The sequence below is a fragment of the Lacerta agilis genome, chromosome 9 (assembly GCF_009819535.1).
Source record: "Lacerta agilis isolate rLacAgi1 chromosome 9, rLacAgi1.pri, whole genome shotgun sequence".
NCBI classification, from domain to species: domain Eukaryota; kingdom Metazoa; phylum Chordata; class Lepidosauria; order Squamata; family Lacertidae; genus Lacerta; species Lacerta agilis.
The window spans coordinates 63,845,087-63,863,656 of record NC_046320.1 but is presented as its reverse complement, the minus strand read 5'-3'; the positions used below and the strand labels follow the sequence as shown (position 1 = coordinate 63,863,656).

The 18,570-nt window shown below is 42.3% G+C and overlaps 1 protein-coding gene across 2 annotated transcripts in view; it reads right to left on the bottom strand.

Moving 5' to 3' along the window:
• CNOT6L (CCR4-NOT transcription complex subunit 6 like) overlaps positions 1-18,260 on the bottom strand; it is a 33,283-nt gene extending 15,023 nt beyond the window's left edge. The window contains exon 1 of one of the 2 annotated variants that reach the window (XM_033160848.1): positions 17,884-18,260. The gene's annotated coding sequence lies outside the window, so the exon portion shown is untranslated. Of the gene's footprint in view, positions 1-17,683; positions 17,747-17,883 lie in introns of those variants that run through there. The other variant, XM_033160850.1, reaches the window with a different exon arrangement.
• Between the last annotated feature and the right edge of the window lie 310 nt (positions 18,261-18,570).

Sequence of the window (18,570 nt, the reverse complement as noted above, 5' to 3'; positions counted from 1 at the left end):
AGGCTGTATATGTTTGATTTTTTTGGTAAATACCGGTAAATTCCATTAATCCATTCACAATGTCATTTATGCTCTTCCAGAGGTTTTTGTATGATTATTGGGCAGTTTCTCTGCCTACAAGATATTATCACAGATGCTTGGTTTACTTTTGCAGTTCTCAAAACTGAATTTGACTCAGCAGAGATCACATGCCTCTTCTTGACAGCAAAAATGTTATAACATGAACAGAGTTGAGAAAAAGACCTTAATCCTATTGTTCTACAAACCTATGAATACAGAATCAACCCCTTCAGTGTTAAGTTTCAAGAAGTTCAGTGAATAGAATAGAAACAATATTTTTCTGATTGTTTGGAGTGGAATGGATCTAATAAATCTATTTAAATTATTATTAAGGTAATGATTATTTTTCTCCTTCCTAAGTACAACAGAAAAGTTGTCCAAATATGAATGATTAACCTATTGAACTGGGGATAAAAAAAACGAATATGAAAAGTTGTTATTCTAAAAATCTTCATCTACTTGCATATTAAAGTTATACCAGCAAGAATTAGTCTTTATGTAGAAAACTGTGATTTAAATCAAATCCACCCTGATAGTTCCAAAGCTCTATTGTAACTAACTGACTTGAAATGAACTTGTAGCTAGCTAGTCCCTGCAGTGTACAAATCTCCAGGCAAGCCCCAAGTCACCCTTCCTGCCCTTAAAAACTGCTGGTTCTTTAAGGATAGATGGGAGTCAACAACAGCCCTTTGAATATCTCCACCTTCCACCCTGAATAAAATACCGGTAAATCTATGTTCTGCAAGCTACATGTTACCAAGTATGTTTCTTTTGAAGTAGCTCTAATTTCAGTGGGACTCGTTCCCATGCAAATATCATGATTACTGCCCTAGACCTAATAGCTGTAAATCAGAGAGAGAAATTTAGAACCAGACCTGCTAGTGGAAATTTTAATGGAAAGTTTCCATTTCACCCTGACAGACTGCTGCAAAAGATGGTGTATTCTTTAAAAACAATTTAATTTTTTTCCCAATTAGCAAAGGATTCATGGATTATTTCATTGAAACTCGATGTACGCTGCTTTCTTCCAGTGAATAATGCTCTTAGTCCTAGTTCAGAGTACATGTCAGTTACCATATGTCCACAAAAAGGTTTGAAGAACTGAATGTACAGCGATCCAGTTTGGCAGAAACATGTTGAAAAGACCTTCCATCCCATGTATGTATCTCAAGAGTTGGCATTTGTGTTTAATGGAGACAAAACAAATCTCCAGGCTACAAATTTGCAAAGGCATCCTTGGAAATACAAGTTGCCAAAAGAATTGCATTCCAGCCTGAAACACAATTATACTTAGAAGAAGCAACCATTTTCTTAAAATAGCTGTTATCGTTCTAAACTCATCCATTGTGGAAGGGACTCCTGTACCCTTAAAAGTGTTTGAGAAAAGGATTTTGAAAGGGCAGCATAGTGCTGCCACACAAAGAGAGGAAAAGCTACAGATGCTGAAATACTCCTTTCACGGAATTATTCAAAGAGACAGGAGCCCCATCTGGGACTGATTATCACAATGTTTTACGCATATTAACGTGGCTGCTTTGAGCTGTAAGTCTCTGCACAATACTCTCAGAAAAAGTGACAAGGGTTTTAAAAACAAACAATCTCCACCGAGTCCCTATACTACTACTCATTCATACAGACTGGACAGGGGCAGGCCAGCCTGTGGCCCCTGAAGTTAGTAGCTGCAGATCTCACATCCAAATAAGAGACTTGAGAGTTGAGGCAAGGCAGAGCCCTAACATTGCCCCCCAGCCCTCACCTCGCCTGGCCCTTCCCCACCCCAAGATGGGCTTTTACTCTGCCTGGTCGCCCCTGGCCCGGCCTCGCTCACCGCCTCCCCAGGGCATGCTGGCTTCCTTTCACCCAATGGAGCTGGAGAGACCCTGGATGAGGAAGGTGAGGGGCAGTGCCTTCTCCAATCCTCTCTCTTCTTTCATTCCCCTCTCTTTTTCATTTTCTCTTTCTTTCTTTCTTTCTTTCTCTCCCTTCTTTCCTTTTTCTTTCTCCTCCTTCTACATAAAGAGGGCCAGATTTGAAGAAGTGAAGGGCCATGAGGGCCAACCAAAGTTGTTGACCTTTTTTTAGGATTGAAGTTGTTGTTGAACTGTTTTTTAGGATTTTACCCCAGGAAATAAACTGCCACAGGGGCCAGATTAATCAGACCAGCAGGCCGGATTAGGCCCAATTGCCTTCTAGATCCGGCCCGAAGACGGTACGGGAATCACTGTGTGGATTGCCAGCATGCATGTTCTTTCCCTCTCCCTCACACAGCAGGGCGGTGCTGTGAAGGGGGCATGTGACGCTGGCTGCCAGCTGCTGCTGCGTTTTCCTCGTGCTCCTCCGTCCTCTCCCTCAGTCCACCCTTCCTTCGTTCTCCACGCCCCTTTTCCGCACTGCTTCCCTGCGCGCTTTCTTTGTCGCTGCCTGCCTGCCTCCCTCCTTCCTTCATTCCTCCCATGCCGTTCAAGTGGGTAGTTGCAGTGGCTGTGGCTGCCGCTTGTGTGTTGGTGGGCGGCTCTGTCTTCTCCGCAGTGCCTCTCGGGAAGCAGGCAGTGGTGGGTAAAAGCTCTGGTGATGCCCTGTTCCCCTATCTCCGTCCATGGCTCCTCCGCCGAGGCTGCTGCTTCTGTCTTTGCCGGCCAACACAGCCTGCTACCCCACCACGGCGCCTGGCTGGCTGGAGAAGCCCAACTGCAGCTATTGGGGTGACAACTGGGACAGGTAAAGCGAAGCATCTTCAGGTCTCTTTGTGGGCAGGCAAAAATTGTTTCCCCCCCCATATAGTCCGGCCCCCCACAAGGTCTGAGCAACAGTGGACTGACCCCCTGCTGAAAAAGTTTGCTGACCCCTGGATTAGACATTTCTTTTTCTTAGGAACAACTCAAAGGATGTTTGTAATATTTTGAATTCACAGAATCACAACCAGATTTTAAGTGCATTCCCACTGAAACCAAGTGTTAGTTTTCAGAGCTGTGCAGAGGAAAGGAAAACAGAAAAGCTACAAAGCAGAAAAGCTGCAGGACTCATTGCAAAAAGGCCGTGCAGCAGCCTCTAGTCCTAACACAAGCTCTGCTCAGAGATAAGTATACAAAACAAAAAAGAGGCAATGTCCTGTGAACATTCCAAACAGAAGATATGCCTCCAGTTCCTCACACAATCAGCAGCTGCAGGCTGTTCTCAAAAACATCAATGAAGCAGGACAAAGGAAAGATCCCAGGTGAAGTTCAGCTAGCCTGGTAGTTCACCACTAAAGTTTAGCCTCTAAATCTTAACTGTAGGCTTTTAATGTTTAAAAGGTTTATTTTAAGCAATGTAAACACTGTCAGATTCTCTAAATACATTTTCAGAAAACTGACCAAAAAAGGTGGATGATGTTTTTGCTTTCAAGGCTTATTTATCCTGGAGAGCCAGCTAGATTGCTATGCAAAGATATTCGTGGTAGATGACTGATGGCTTGCCAGATGAACGCTATAAGCAGCTGTGCTGTTCCTATCTGGACACTGGTCAGCAGCTTTGATTATCTGGAGGGGGGAGTTTCCTGCCTCTAAAGAGGAAGCCAACTTTTTTCTCTGTACACACTGCCAAATGATTTACACGATGGTATCCCCAAACATCCTTTTTGAATCTACCATACAAACACTTATAAAGAAGAGTGATCAAGGGCCAATTCACACAACCACTTCCACTTTACAAACTTATTTCTGCAACTGTGGGATACTTGCAGAATAAAGGAATGCATAATTTATACACCACTGTACTGACACCCATGCCCCTTGTCCTGGGGCAGCTACAGAAATGTCTAGCAGCTGAGAAAATAGCAGTGGCTAAGCAAGACCTCAGGGCAGGTGTTGCCTCTAAAATCTGTGTTAAGGAGCCATATAAATTACAGTAGTACCTCAGGTTACAGACGCTTCAGGTTACAGACTCCGCTAACCCAGAAATAATGCTTCAGGTTAAGAACTTTGCTTCAGGATAAGAACAGAAATCGTGCTCTGGTGGTGCAGCGGCAGCGGGAGGTCCCATTAGCTAAAGTGGTGCTTCAGGTTAAGAACAGTTTCAGGTTAAGAACGGACCTCCAGAACGAATTAAGTTCTTAACTCGAGCTACCACTGTATAACAAAATATAGCTGAGACAAAACACTGGCTATTGCAGACTGCCAAACTGCCACAGAGGGCAGATTTAGGATGTTATTTTCCTCTTTCATCTGACTGAATATTGGATTTTATGTTTAGCTGGTTGACTGTTGTTATTTGAACTCTAGGTTTATTTAATAAAGGTCAGCATCTTGTTAAATCACTTAGATAATAAACATAAAAAATATTTTGCCCAACTGTTCACATAAGATCTCAGAGTGTTTGAGAATTTGTAGAGATATGCTGTCAAAGTTGTAAATGCAACTCAGAAATTTGCCATCTAAAAACTTCCACCTTAAGTGAGACACGATTTCCGTTTCCTTCTTTGCCTTATAAAAAGGCACAGTGTTTGCTACTAAATTAAAGATTATACACCAAAATATAGGTAAACATCTCAATGAGCATTTGTCTGAAGCCTAAGAGACATTTACAAGGTGTTTTTCTCAGTGCCAACTGCAGAAATTGTATAAAAAGGTCTTCTTCACAAATTAAAATGTTAATGCATACACCTAGAAAGGCAGGATGTGAACATGACAAACAAGGGTTTCAGGAATTTGTGCATGATACATCAGAAAACTGGGATTGTCTCCTGTTGTCTCAATACTGTATGAAAAATGTGGTTTGGTGCTGCTAACATGAGTTGGGCCAAACTGCGAGAGGCAGTGAAGGATAGGCGTGCCTGGCGTGCTCTGGTCCATGGGGTCACGAACAGTCGGACACGACTGAATGACTGAACAACAACAATATCTTCAAGTAACTAGTAAGTTTATACTTAGGGTTCCTAAACTCTGGCCCCCAAACCTCAATCAGGTGGGAAATGATGTTTCTGTGGATGTGATTGAAGTCAGGAGATGGCATACCCATCACATTACATATTCACATTGCCTTTTTATTGTTTCCTTTATTTCTTATATTGAATTTTATTCTACAGGCAAGCCCCAGTTTGCATGGGGGCCATAGCTGTGAACCTTCCCTTTTTTGCGGGAATTAGGGGAATTTCCCACAAAAAAGGGAAAGTTGACAGCTATGATGGGGGCTGTGTTCTGGGCACACCAGCACACACCAGCAGTCGTACATAAGCCCATTCTACCCTCACCCTGCCACCTTCTCCGGCCAAAAGCATGTGACAGTGGTCATGTGTCCATCGGTCACACGCAAAGTGGTTGCCTGCTGTATTACAACTTGAACACTATGGAATCAGAATTGCTACAACGAACAGAAAAATAATTAAGGGTAATTCCACACCAAATCACCTGATTTTAATACTCAATCGTGCTCTCACTTCTCAGATTTTGTTCAAAATTTTTGTGTGTGTACATACCTATGAGATAACCTCAAATTAATTTTAAAAGAGTTTTTGGTCCAAAATTTGGCGTGGAATGACCCTTAAATAGTCCACCAAGACCCTCAGCGATTTTCAAGTGGCACATGAGGGGAAAGTTTGGGACCCACTGGTTTAGACTACTGCAAACTTCCATTCAAGATATTTTGCTTTCAGAAGACTACTTCCCTATGAAAGAAATAATAATAACAGGTTCTGGGTTTTTGGCACTCTGGTAATTGGTTTTGTGCTACAGTTGCTCCACATTCATCTTGCAAGAGGTGGGGCAACAGCTTTCAGCATGACAATTGTCACAGTTCATGTGTGTTGCTGGCATTTCACCTGGGAATGGCTGAGTGAATGGTTTTTCCCCCCCATTGCAATATGCTTACGAAGCTGGCACTAGGCAGAACTTCTATATTATGCATGTTTTTCTTGGTATAGATATTAATACTCATGGCATAAAAAGTAATGCATTAAGTTTCTGTTTGTTCAAGTCCTAATATAGTACACAGATCACATGAAGTAGATTATGTTGATGCCTACAGGTTCTGCTGATACATCGTGTCCTTGCTAGCATACACCCCATATTTTGCAAACTGGTGCAGATGACAGGCTTGAATATATACTATACATTTAATTATTTATGCTTTTACACCTGACTCCTAAAAATTCCTACAGGTAATTAAAATGCTTCAGTTTCTATGAACACACTTACTATGTATGTGTGCTTAGAGATGCAGAATGCAAAAGCCAGCAAGTAGGAAACCACTAGGGCTTAGTTAGCAAGTCAGGAGAACCTATGATTCACACACAACTCAAGCATAAAATACATAATATTTTATGGATGGAGGGATGGAAAATCTATGACCCTTCAGATGTTACTGGACTCCAAATCTCATTAGCCCCAGCAAGCAAGGCTAATAGGGATTATACTCCACGACAATCTACATATCATTCTTCCACCTGTCACTAAGCTTTCTCCACCCACTCCATGACGGACACACACTTTGAGAACGGTTCCCATCTTCTTTCTTTCCATTCCTCACACTGAATAGAAGAGCTACTGTATAGATTAATCCATATTTGCATGTAACCCGTTGCAGTTTTATACAGTATACATACAATTTTCCTAAAGAGAAGTTAAAAAAAAAAGCATGTAGGAAAAATCTTATGTGAAGCTGCCCCATTTGGGCATGATTATTCTGAGAAATTTCAGCTGGCCGTTCCTCTAGTGCACATGCAATATCCTGCCTGCCCCTCCATTTCAAAGGTTATTGACACTGTGGAATGGTACCACCAAAGCAGCCTACTTTTCAACCCCTATGCTGTGCCAACCTGGAGTTGGTACAACAAAATAGGTAGAAAAATTTGCTCCTTTCCCCCTTGGTTGGCAGAAGTCAGCAGGGCAGTGGATGTGACAAGCGAACCCACCATCCGACCCCTGGCTACGATGGCTAGTCTATGTTAAAACATTAGTCAAACGTATGAACAGCATGCCAGGTAAACACAATGTGATTTTATGCCAGTCATATGGTTACATATACTGTGGTGGACACTGCAATTCCCTCCTCCCCCCCCCACACAATCCTTTGATGTAGGTCCCCCTGTATGTCTTCTACAAAATGTGCCTTGAACAATTTACAACAAGTATTACAAATAACGCAAAAATAATCCTTGGGAAAGCACATGACTCTGTAGATAATTTGGTCAGGGTTACATGCGATTTTCCAGGAAATAAGGGCTAGAAACTATTGTAGACGTTATTATTGTGCACAAGCCCCTTAACCACCAGACATGACTCAATACCGACAAAATAAACCTTAAGATGGAGCAGCTGGAAAGTTGGAACATGGGCACAATTAAGAATGTTGTTTCTGTCATGTAATCTGGAGCACCTAGTTTAATTTATGGGCTCTAACTTCATTTTAAAAAGCTTTGTTTTACAGGTTAAATAAATACACTCACCTGAAGATCTGTCCAGTGCCCTTTTAGAATATCTAATTTCTTTTTAAAAATTTGCCTTACTGTAAACAACTTTCATTCTATCGCATTCTGTGAAGTTTCACATCAGCTGTTCTTTTAACATGTTAAACCAAAGCTGCACATCTGGCCCTATCCCCAGTATTTCCCCCCAGCCTCCCTAAGACCTCCCTGATTCTGGTGGCAGCAAAAATAAATTAAAGAGTAGATGCAACACTGGAGCAGGTAGAGACATTTAAGCTTCTCCCAGCACCTGAACAGAGATACAAATCAACCCTTTCCCAATGATCCGATTGATCATTTGATAAACTGGGAGGGGGTAATAACTCCTCCACCACCTCAACTAATCTGCATGGATCAGCCAAGGGGTGTGGGTGTGTGTCTGCATGTACCTTGTGAGGTGGTAAGGTGGCCATACCCAGCACCGGCACCCACAAAGGGTTGGTCAAGGGTAAATATGACCCTTACTACAAAAAGGTTAGTTGTTTTTATTATAAAAAATACCAAGATTACCGTATGTTTCTGAGAGTTCTTCTAACACAAATAAAAAAGCCAGCATACCACAAATAAATAGAAACATCAGTACAGGGCTCAAGTTTGCCAGTAATTGCTCTCTTCCTTCAACCCCCCACCCCGCCTGCAGTCACCACAACTATTGCTGTATATAAATCTTGCAAATAAGTTATTAACCTGGTGTGTCTCACATGCTATGCAAGTTATGTGGAAAGAAAGAAAGAAAGAAAGAAAGAAAGAAAGAAAGAAAGAAAGAAAGCAATTTACAAAATTTCCCTGACTGATCACCTGGAGGCAATTTTTACTCAAAGACGAACTTTGAAAATGGCTATATACTTGCCCAGAGGAGAACCACAAACAATACTGGAATATATTTAGCAACTCTTGGTATACTGTTTTCCTCAAATAGACTCAAGCTGGCAGAGTACAGGGGTACGCTTAATACTTGGGGAAAATAACGTGTGATATCAGAGCCTTAATTTGCGCAGCTTATCTATTTAAAATGTGTGCTAGCCAAAACCTGAGGCGAGGATAAGGTGTATCAGCTGAGATCTGGCCCCAGGTCTTACCAGCACTCCATTCTAGTCTTATTTTGCCCTTCAAAAGGGCAAATTTGTTACGTTTCCACAACAAAAGGATGCAAAAGAAGTCTCACACAAAGTGGAATATTCTACTGGGTGGGGAATGCATCTTGTGCCGATTACTGAATTTCCAGAATTAGCCACACTTTGCATATACAAATAGACCAAACAACAAGAAAAGTAAAATCCCAGCGTTCCAAAAAAAAGAAAAAAAGACAAGAACTTGTCAGGTCACATTTCCAATAGTGGGAACTGATAATTCTGTACCTCCATCATCATCTAAAGCAGGGGTGGCTAACTTTTTTGGCCAGAGGGCCACTTTTGCCCTTGGCCAAATCTCTGGGAACTGCATGCCAGCAGTGGGTACAGCCCAAAATTGTTGTGGGCATCTCACACTGCACGTGTGGACACACACAGGCATACAGCCTCCTATTGAATGGTCAGTCTGATGATTGGGGAGGGGGGCAATATGAGGCTACTGGGCTCTGCCCATTCCAGCACTGTGTCATTTTAAGTAGGTAGAATCCTGGAGTGGTGGTAGGGGGAAGAGAAAATATTACTTAGCAGGCCAACTCAGACCCCTGAACTGAGGGTTAGCTGCAACAACTTCAAATAAAAGAATTACCAATAATGCTTTACCATAATTTGCCTATTCTTGATAACAACATTAATCAGGCTTCAATTAATCAAACATGCAGAGTTCTGTATTGTAGCCATTTAGATGCCTCCAATGTCTTTTGGTTGGAGGGGGGACAAAGAGACACTCAAACATGCATTTTTCTCTGGGAACACCAACTCCCCCCTCCCAGGTCATCCCTATTTATAGGCTCTGAAAGGTCTGTCAGGGGTTGGTTTATCAAAATGAAATTCAGAGGGGCCTCCAAATCCATTTGGAATGACTGCAAACCCACTATTAGTTGAGAAGTCTGATCAAGAGTTGTAAGGAAAGAGGTCACATACATGTCAACCAGCTGGTCTATAAATCAAGACCTTAGTCAACAACAGGTTGCATCACCTGATGTCTTCAGTTTCAAAGACACAAATACTTCTGTAAATTCAATTCCAAGACACATAGTTGTGCAACATTGAGATACAAACAAGCTGCACACTTCAATTATAGCAGGACACAGCAAAGATTGCGAAAATGCAGCTTGGACAATCATTTTAATATGTTATGAAATTTGACCTTCAAATATATCTACCAGTTTTGCTTTAATAAAACATGTGCAGGGTTACAACCCCTCACATTAAAGTGCCAAACAATTTGCTTGCTTGTTTATCAGATCCCTTTATTTTACAGCTTCAATTTACAGTTCTATTTTCTCATCTAACTTAAAAGTAAATGTGAGACACTGAATCCACACAGCTGAAGAGACTGAGCAGCTCTTCCATTTGTTTTTTGTTTACTCAGATTTCTATGGAATGAAGGCAGCCTTGAAACACAAGTACTTGCTCCAAGAAATAAAGCATTGTACATGCAAGCAAGTCTTTATTCACTAATATGCACTAGTGAAAGTCTGCACAGCAAGAGGTTTGGCTTCCTTTTTTAAATAAAACTATGTATAGGCAGAGAAACAAGCTAAACTTTATTCAACTGTAAAGCAGTTGCAAAGGCACTTGAGGCAGTATCATCATGAGATAGAAATTCTCACACAAGTGTGTAATAATTCATACCACACAGTCATAAATCCACTAGAGAACTTGGATCAGATCCAGTAAGCCAGCCTATTAACAGGTTTTAACTTGCTTTACAAACTATTTACATGGAACTGCTGTCTCGATCTACAAGCTGCTGAACATCTCAGCTACACTGAGAGAAGCACTGCACAAGTATACTTAATGAAGCTTTCAGAAGCTACCTGAGAACACAAAGAGCTCTGCATTTAACATATGAATTCACAAAAAAGATATTGAGCATTTTGTCCCCATTGTTTTCAATGGGGTGTTAGGCATGTTCCTGATTTTCTTCCATTGATATCAACAAACTTGAAACAAAATAGAAAATTCTTTTCAGTAGCACCTTAGAGACCAACTGTTTGTTCTTTGTATGAGCTTTCGTGTGCATGCACACAAACTTGAAGCCATTAAATTCCTCCTGAATGGTGTTAATTGCCCAGGGAAACAAGTTTTTGCAATGAAAGGACCCCTTGTGAACCAACCCAGAGGCTGTGATCTGGAGAATGGTCATAACAAGAATGGGTCTTTTCTGCAGTGGCTCCCTTCTTGTGGAATGCTCTCCCCCCAAGGAAGCTTACCTGACACCTTCACCTTTAGGCACCAGGCAAAAATGTTCTTCTTCAACCAGGCCTCTGGCTGATTAATATTCTATGTTCTTTTAAGTGTGGTGTGGGTTTTTTTGGCGGGTGAATTAGAGGTTTGCTTTGTTTTTTATCATGTACAGTATTTAGTGTTTGGTTTTTTTGGTATTTTTATGCTGTGAACCGCCCTGAGATCTCTGGATAAAGGGCAGCATACAAATCTAACAAACAAACAAACAAACAAACACAGTGGTTCTAGTCTAAGGGATTAATAACTTCATCAGCTATCTTGCATTACAGCAAATATCTATGAATGCTGAGAAATATTTATAGTGGTAAACATAAAGGAAACTAACTCTAATAAGTTGCTATGCTGATTAATACATAATAATATCTGTACGACTTTATCTTAACAGAGAATGATTTCTTAGCCAAAAGGCTGATAATATATTTTATATGCTTACACACTTTTTAAAAAAAGTCCATCGGATCATTCCAAGTTTTATTAAAAACATTGAACTTAGTTCAACCAAACATCACTACAATAACCAAGTCCTAGCTTTGAAGCATTAAGCATGAAGACACACGAACTACCAGTCAAAAGTGTCAGCAGTCGAAAAGCAGTCTAACAGAAATCCCATTTGAATGTACTAGAGAGGGTATTTCTTATTCCTCAGTAGTACACAGCAATGACCCACTAACTCTATGGATGGTGTTTGTAGTTTTGACATTTTTTATTCAATTGTTCTCACTTTCTTTACCAAAAACTTGGTACTTACAAATGGCCTGACATTGAATAGTTTTGCCTGCAAAATTACAAAACCTAAAAATGCAACAACTGCTTTCCCCAGAAGTATTAATTCTAAACAGCACAGATGTTACGTTTTTTACAAAGCAAACCCTCTGTTCAGTTCTTTTTGGGAAACATTTGCAAACTGGTGGTTAGAATAAAGAACTGGAAACCTAGTGTATTCTATTATGGATACACCACAACTTATGAGCTCCCAATCCCTAAGAAAATCGACTAATACATTTACACTGGAAGAAGTTAACAAAATGTAACACCCATGACAGCCTTCAAAGCCCTCTCACATCTTAGAAGCATCATTTCTAATTAGCCCTCAAACTTATGAATCTACTAAAGTGCCAAAAGCAGATGTTTTCCTTTTCAGTAGCTTAATATTGCTGCATAATTATGCTATGTTAAATGGGCAGTGATGAGATTTCCATTTTTATAGTAAGACTGTGCTATTAAACACTTTTGCATGAGTATCAATTGGGGGGGGGTGTGCATGTTATTCCACTAGTAAAGCATAGCTCATATCATCTGTTGGACTGGTGAAAGTTTGGCTTTCTTATTTTGCATTACATTATTTGTCAAGGAAGAACACTAACTGCGAAATGCTATTCACAACCAGGCTTGGCTTGTGGGGCTTTATGTTTATCTGAATTATAGCCCGATCAATCACTTCCTCTGGTGAAGTACTCTGCATGCCACTGAACTTGATCAGACGTAAGAAGGAACTGAAGCTTTGCTTCCAAATGAGGTTACTACTGAACATGTACTAGCTTCGCTTAAAGGTTTTAACCTTGTACAACACAGAAAAGGCAAACAAAACAATTCTTGGAATACAGCTCTCTTGGGGGGGGGGGGAAACTGAGGAAAGGGTGTATTGGGAAATCAAGCCATGCAGTGAGAGATTAAAAATTCAAGCCACTGCAATATATTAAATAAGACCATTATAAACCTTACCTTTACTTAATCTTATCCATAGACCATACCCACAAATATCACTGCATAACCAGCTGCAGGTAAATAGAATCCAGCATAGTACTTCCAATATCCTGTTCTCCCATTTTATTTCAATATCCAACCAGTATGTCATTAAAAGACATCATTTGTTTAATCACCATGAAATAATAGTGGAATCACAGGATTGTGGCTACCCTGGTAAGTGCAACCTAAAAGTTCATACCAAGTTTATGAATTCAGACACTCAGGGATCCAAAAAAGCCTTAAGAATACAAGGCGGTTGACACGACATCTAAGAAAGTTTCTTTGCCAATAAGCTATTTGCTAGGAAGATTGTATTATTTTTTCCCTATCGTGGCAACAGTGAAGGAAAAATCTATACATCAGTCTATACATAAAAGGCACAGAAGTTTCTGTCTGGCCTATGAGTAAGATGTGGATGAATTTATCCAGACAACTTTGTCACTCATCAGAAAAATACTGTGAACCCTTATTTTTCCTGATGCTATGACGTCTACACAATACATTCAAACTCTATTTTCTTCCTTAAGAGAAGCAAAAATGCTATTAGACTATGAAGGTGCAACTGCTGAACATCCTGTTCATGCATCCTTGCCTAGCTAGAGCAAGGGTAGCCAATGTAGCACCCTCTAAATACTGCCGGACTACAGTTCCCATAATCCCTGACCTTTGACTATACCAGCTAAGGCTGATGACAGTTGGGAGTTCAACAACATCTGGATGTCAGAGTGTTGGCCATCCCAGAGCTAGGACAAGCTAATATCGATGAACAAATGATGATAGTGAAATTTCTTGAAAATAGGAGTTGGAAGGCTGAGCACCAGAGGTTTTTTAAAGAAATCCAACATATTCAAATAAGGAGCTATTTTTTTGCATGTTTTTATATATCCATAGTGCATTTCAAACAAAGTTACCTGAATATGCTAGATGCCAGTCTGCAGCTGGTGTACAGCCTGAATGTGAGTAATGCCTGTTCTGTGAAAAAGGATAGGTTCCTCAGAAGCACCTGTTGCACATGAATATGCTCACTATGCCGGAGACCCACTCACTTGAGATCAGCAAACACTGAATACACAAAGGACACCATTATCATTGTCAGAGTTGATTTTCGCTTGCCTGTAGTTAATGTGCCTAATCAATGTAGAGGGTTGCCAAAATAAATGCTAGCACAGGAATATTAGGTCAAGCTGCCTGCATTTTTTTTTAAATAGTTCCACGTGTAAAGTCTTATTTCAGTAAAAAGATTGACATGCTGTAACTTATTTACACCTGGTGGGCAGGGTAGAAGTGGAGCAAATGGTGGAATCAGATCAAGCAGTATCCATTCTTTAATCAGCTTCACTTCCTATTAGTCAGGAACTAGGCACAATGCTGACTGAAGTGACAAGGCTTGGTAATATGTTTAAATAGGATACAGATTCTTCAGATAAAGTTATTTTTTCCAGGATATTCTGTACATTTAGCAGTGTCTGTTTCATTAATTCTTGTTTGCACAGATTAATTCACCATGGTTATGGAAAACAGCAAACCCACCAAGTTTGTAGTGGAACAAGAGTCAGAGCAACAATATTAAATTCTAAGCTCACGGCTAGTTTTGAGTGTTTTTCTGTTGGTGTTTTTCCTCACTTTAAAGACAAGGCCAATCCAATGCTTCTTCCAATAATTAGCTCTAGAGAAAATCAGATAAACAAAGGGAATTCAGTCCACTTACATGAAAGTTTGTCTACCACATACTAAACCTGATCCCACTCAGACAAACTTTTTACAAAGTATGTTTAGCAACCATACTATTTACTGAAATCCATGGGTCTATTCAGAAGCATAAAGATAGCTATGTAATCAACGGAAGGCACTCAAACTCACAATTTTGCCATGCTGAAACAAATCTTTCCACTCAACATTGGAAACTTATTAATTTTCGCAACTTCAGTGTTCATTACACCTTGCAGAACACCATAAACAAAAGATTTATCTCTTCCCATTGGAGCTTCATTCTAAATTTCATTTCCAACTTCTTCTGAAATCACTGTTTGCCTTAAAGCTGTTTCCAGTATTTTATGGACAGTCAGAATACACTAGTGAACACTTAAAAAGCATATATTGGTTTTGTCATGCTTTTCACACGCTATGTATTTGTCTGTACCTGTCAAATATGCTAGGTAATTTTACATAATAAGCTATCAGTACCTATTGTGCATGACGCAACAGGTAAGTGTGCAAACACACATATCACACAGATGCAATAACTGTTGATTTTGCAATATGCTACCCTAAGGCTTTTATCTGAAGCATATGGGGTATTGTTGTTTTTGTTTGTTATTATGGTAGGTATTTTTGAATTTTTAGATTGTGAACTGTCTTGTGATCTTTGGATGAAGGATGGTATAGAAATTTAATAAATTATTATAATAGTCTAACAGGACATAAATTAATAAAATGTTAAAATAAACCTGTCTTAAAGTACAGACAGTAAAATCAAAACTCCCGAGACTACAAGGATCCATTTATAAAAACTGAAGGATTAATCTAGAATTAAAATACAACTACATTGCCAAGTATGCTAGATAAGGCCTATCAGTGGTGGCTTTTTCATTTGTTACATACCCAGATTCAGCATGCCTGACAGCACTAGTCCACATGGGGACTGCAACTTCAGATCCTTTGCCTGAGTCCTACTAGTCCAAATAGTATATTGGGGAAGAGGGGGATTAGTGTAGTTTTCCACCTCACTCTGATCTTGAAAATATTGTGAAACATTTTCTCCTTGCTCTAATACAACATGTGAAATGTGACACCTTGATTGGACAGAATTACTACTTGTACATGATCCAAAGAAAAGTGGAAGAGAGCAACTGCTCTGAAACAGTAAGGAAGCTGCAAATCAAATACAGTATTAACATTTAGAGTGACTATTACATTTTGAAAGTTCTCCCTTTAAAGAGTGCATGCAGACTGAAAAGAAGCAGCCGGGGTTTTCTCTCCTGTAGAATGAGCCTGGTTTCCCCTCTCCTTTGCAGTGCTCTAGACAGACATATGCATCAGCAAACCAAATGTTCATTCAGGGGCCATGCCTTCTACATGTCTATATTTTTTAAGCCCTGTGTGTATGTTTATTCAGTTTAATGAATGTGGGGAGTTTTTAAAACATTCTTTTCAAGACAGCAGAAACACTAACCTTGCAAAGGCGGGGAACAAACCACAGAAGTTTCAACACACCAAGTACATACATCAGGACATGCCCCAAGATATGTGCATACAGCCCCTCCTTACTCACACCATTTTACAGTGCAATCCTATCCAAGTCTAATCAGAAGTACTGTAAATCCCACTGGGGTTCAGTGGGATTACACCAGGTAAATGGGTGTAGGATTGAACCCAGACTTGATGTGTAAATTCAGTGTTCTTGCTGTTAGGGAACAGTCCATATACAGTAAATTGGCCAGAACAGTCCATATAAATTGCCCTCTGAACACACACACTTCTTAAAGAGCACAGTTGTCAAATCCCCCCCCCCCCCGATTTTCTTATTCCAGAGCATCTCACAACACAATATTACATCCTAATAGAAAACATAATGGACACCAGCTATTTATATCTCACATTTCCACCATTCCTCCAAGGATCTCAGGTTGGTATGCAGGCAGAGGGAGATGTTATTATCCCATTTTACAACAACACTAAGTGAAGTGCAACTGGCAGGAAGCTTTATGGTTATGAAGTGACTCAAACCCAGCTCTCCTTGGTCCAGCTCCAACACCCTAATAATTAACCCTACACTGGATCAGGTTGTATTTCAATCTAGAACACATACAACATATTTATTTGGGCCCCGTCACATATTAAGGGTTTTTTAAAGTGGTCACCTAAAGATGAAAATTATGTGACAGACAAGAATTGAAAATACACACCAGAAAGCTGCATTCAGCCTATAATTCTGTTGTGCAAACAGTGCTGTAATTCATTGCCATGTTACATGGAAAATTGTCCTAGCAGGCCCACTCCAATATAAAATCACATCGCAATCCCCAAACACCGCAAACCCCAATCTAACAGTTATCCTCAGAATATCACCAACATATTTAGAACTGAAGAGCTGGAAGGGACCAAGAGTCATCCTGCAATGCAGGAATCTTTTGCCCAAAGTGGGGAAGGGACCCACAACCCTGAGATTAAAAGTCTCATGTTCTACTGACTGAGCCACATATTTATTTTGAAGTGTTTCTATCCTTCCTCTCCAGCCGGAGAAGGCTTACAACAGTGAAGTCACCCAAGGACAGACATGAGCTAAACCCTTACATTCATAAGTTTATAGTATTGGAAGCAAGAAGCTTCCAAGTCGGGGTTTGGTGTGTGTGTGCTCAGTGCCCTGCAATTTCAGGCGCAGTTAATGGTTTCAGGAGTGCCTGTGAGCGAGGAGAGATCAAGAACCAAAACTGCCGCGTTAAAATGCAGCAAGCGGTTACAACACATGGAATTGTAAGAGTTGGAAGGGTACCCTGAGGATCATCCAGCCCAACCCCCCGCAATGCAGGAATATATGCAGCCGTCTCGTAGGAACCTGCGACCGCTCCTATCCAAGGAAGCATATTTAAGTGCACACAAACACGCACTTAAAAGCACAGCTGCCTGGGTCGGCCACGCTCGCCAGCCCTCCGCCTCGAAGCACGACGCTCCCGTCACTCTCCGTGCAACCGCCACGGACACAACCCGGCAGCCTTTCGCCACCATGTCGTGACCACAACCCGGCAGCAGCAGCCCTATGAACATACATACATACACAAACAAACAAACAAACAAACAAAGAGCCCACTCGGGAGCTAAGTCCCGTGGGTTCCTGCGCCACTGACTCCGGCCAGGGTCCGACCCGCGCGCAGGCGCGCCGCCCGTTCACACGCTGCTCCGTCTCCCCGCTTCCACTTCCACACGTACGCGCCCCGACCGTCTCCGCCACACGGCCAGAAGACACAACAACCAACACCCCAACCCCCCGCACGTCAGGAGGGACGGGGGGGGGTCGCCTGAGGGGGCGACGGGGCCTCTCGCGCGGCTGGCGGCTCCTCACCTCCACCGTGCCGAGGCCGCCGGGAAGAAGCGGCCATTTCCACCACAGGCCGCCTCGGAAACAAACAAGGCCTCTCGGTCGCCGCCGCCGCCTCAGTTCCCCCCACCCGTCACCCAGCCGAGCCGGGCGGTGGGTCTGTCTGTCTGTGGGCGGGACGGACGCGCGCGGCCCTGTCTCTCCCCCTCCCTCGGGCTGCTCACCTGCATCCAGCAGCCTGGGCGTCTGTCGAGGGGGCTGAGGCGGCTGCTCAGGCGGCGGGGCTGAGGGCAGCAAAGACATGCAGGAGGCGGCGGCCGGGCCGGGCCGAGCCGAGCGCGGAGGAGTCGCGGGCCTGGCGCTGAGGCGGACGAGGACGGGGAGAGAGAGAGGCGCCCCCGGGTGTCTCTCCTAGAGGAATACAGACGTGCGCGCGTGTCTGTGGGGGGAAAGAAGGAAAGCGCGGGCAGGCGGCAGCGCCGCCGCTGACAGGACGGTATTGACTGCGTGTGGGGAAGCGGGCAGTCCCGGGCCGCCTCTTCTTTCCACCCTCCCCCCTTCAATAAGAGGGATTAATAACGGAGGAGGGGCCTGGATGACACGGCGAGGAGGAGGGACGGACCCAGCCGCAGCCGCCGCCGCCGCTTCTTCCCGCCTCTTTCTTCTTCGGCTAAGGCGTCCCGACGAGCCCCTCTCTCTCTCTCGCGCGCGCGCACGCGACCCAGATTCGAGGCTTTTCGCCCGCGACACGCGCGTACCCCCCCCACTCAAGGGCGCTTCCACACGCGCGGGTGTGACCACCGCGGAAGACGTTGCCAGAACGCAGCTCTGTTATTTCCCTCCCCGCCTTTTCCAGGAGTTTCGTTTGTTTCGCTTGTTGGATTTCTATACTGCCCTCCCTCCAAGGAGCA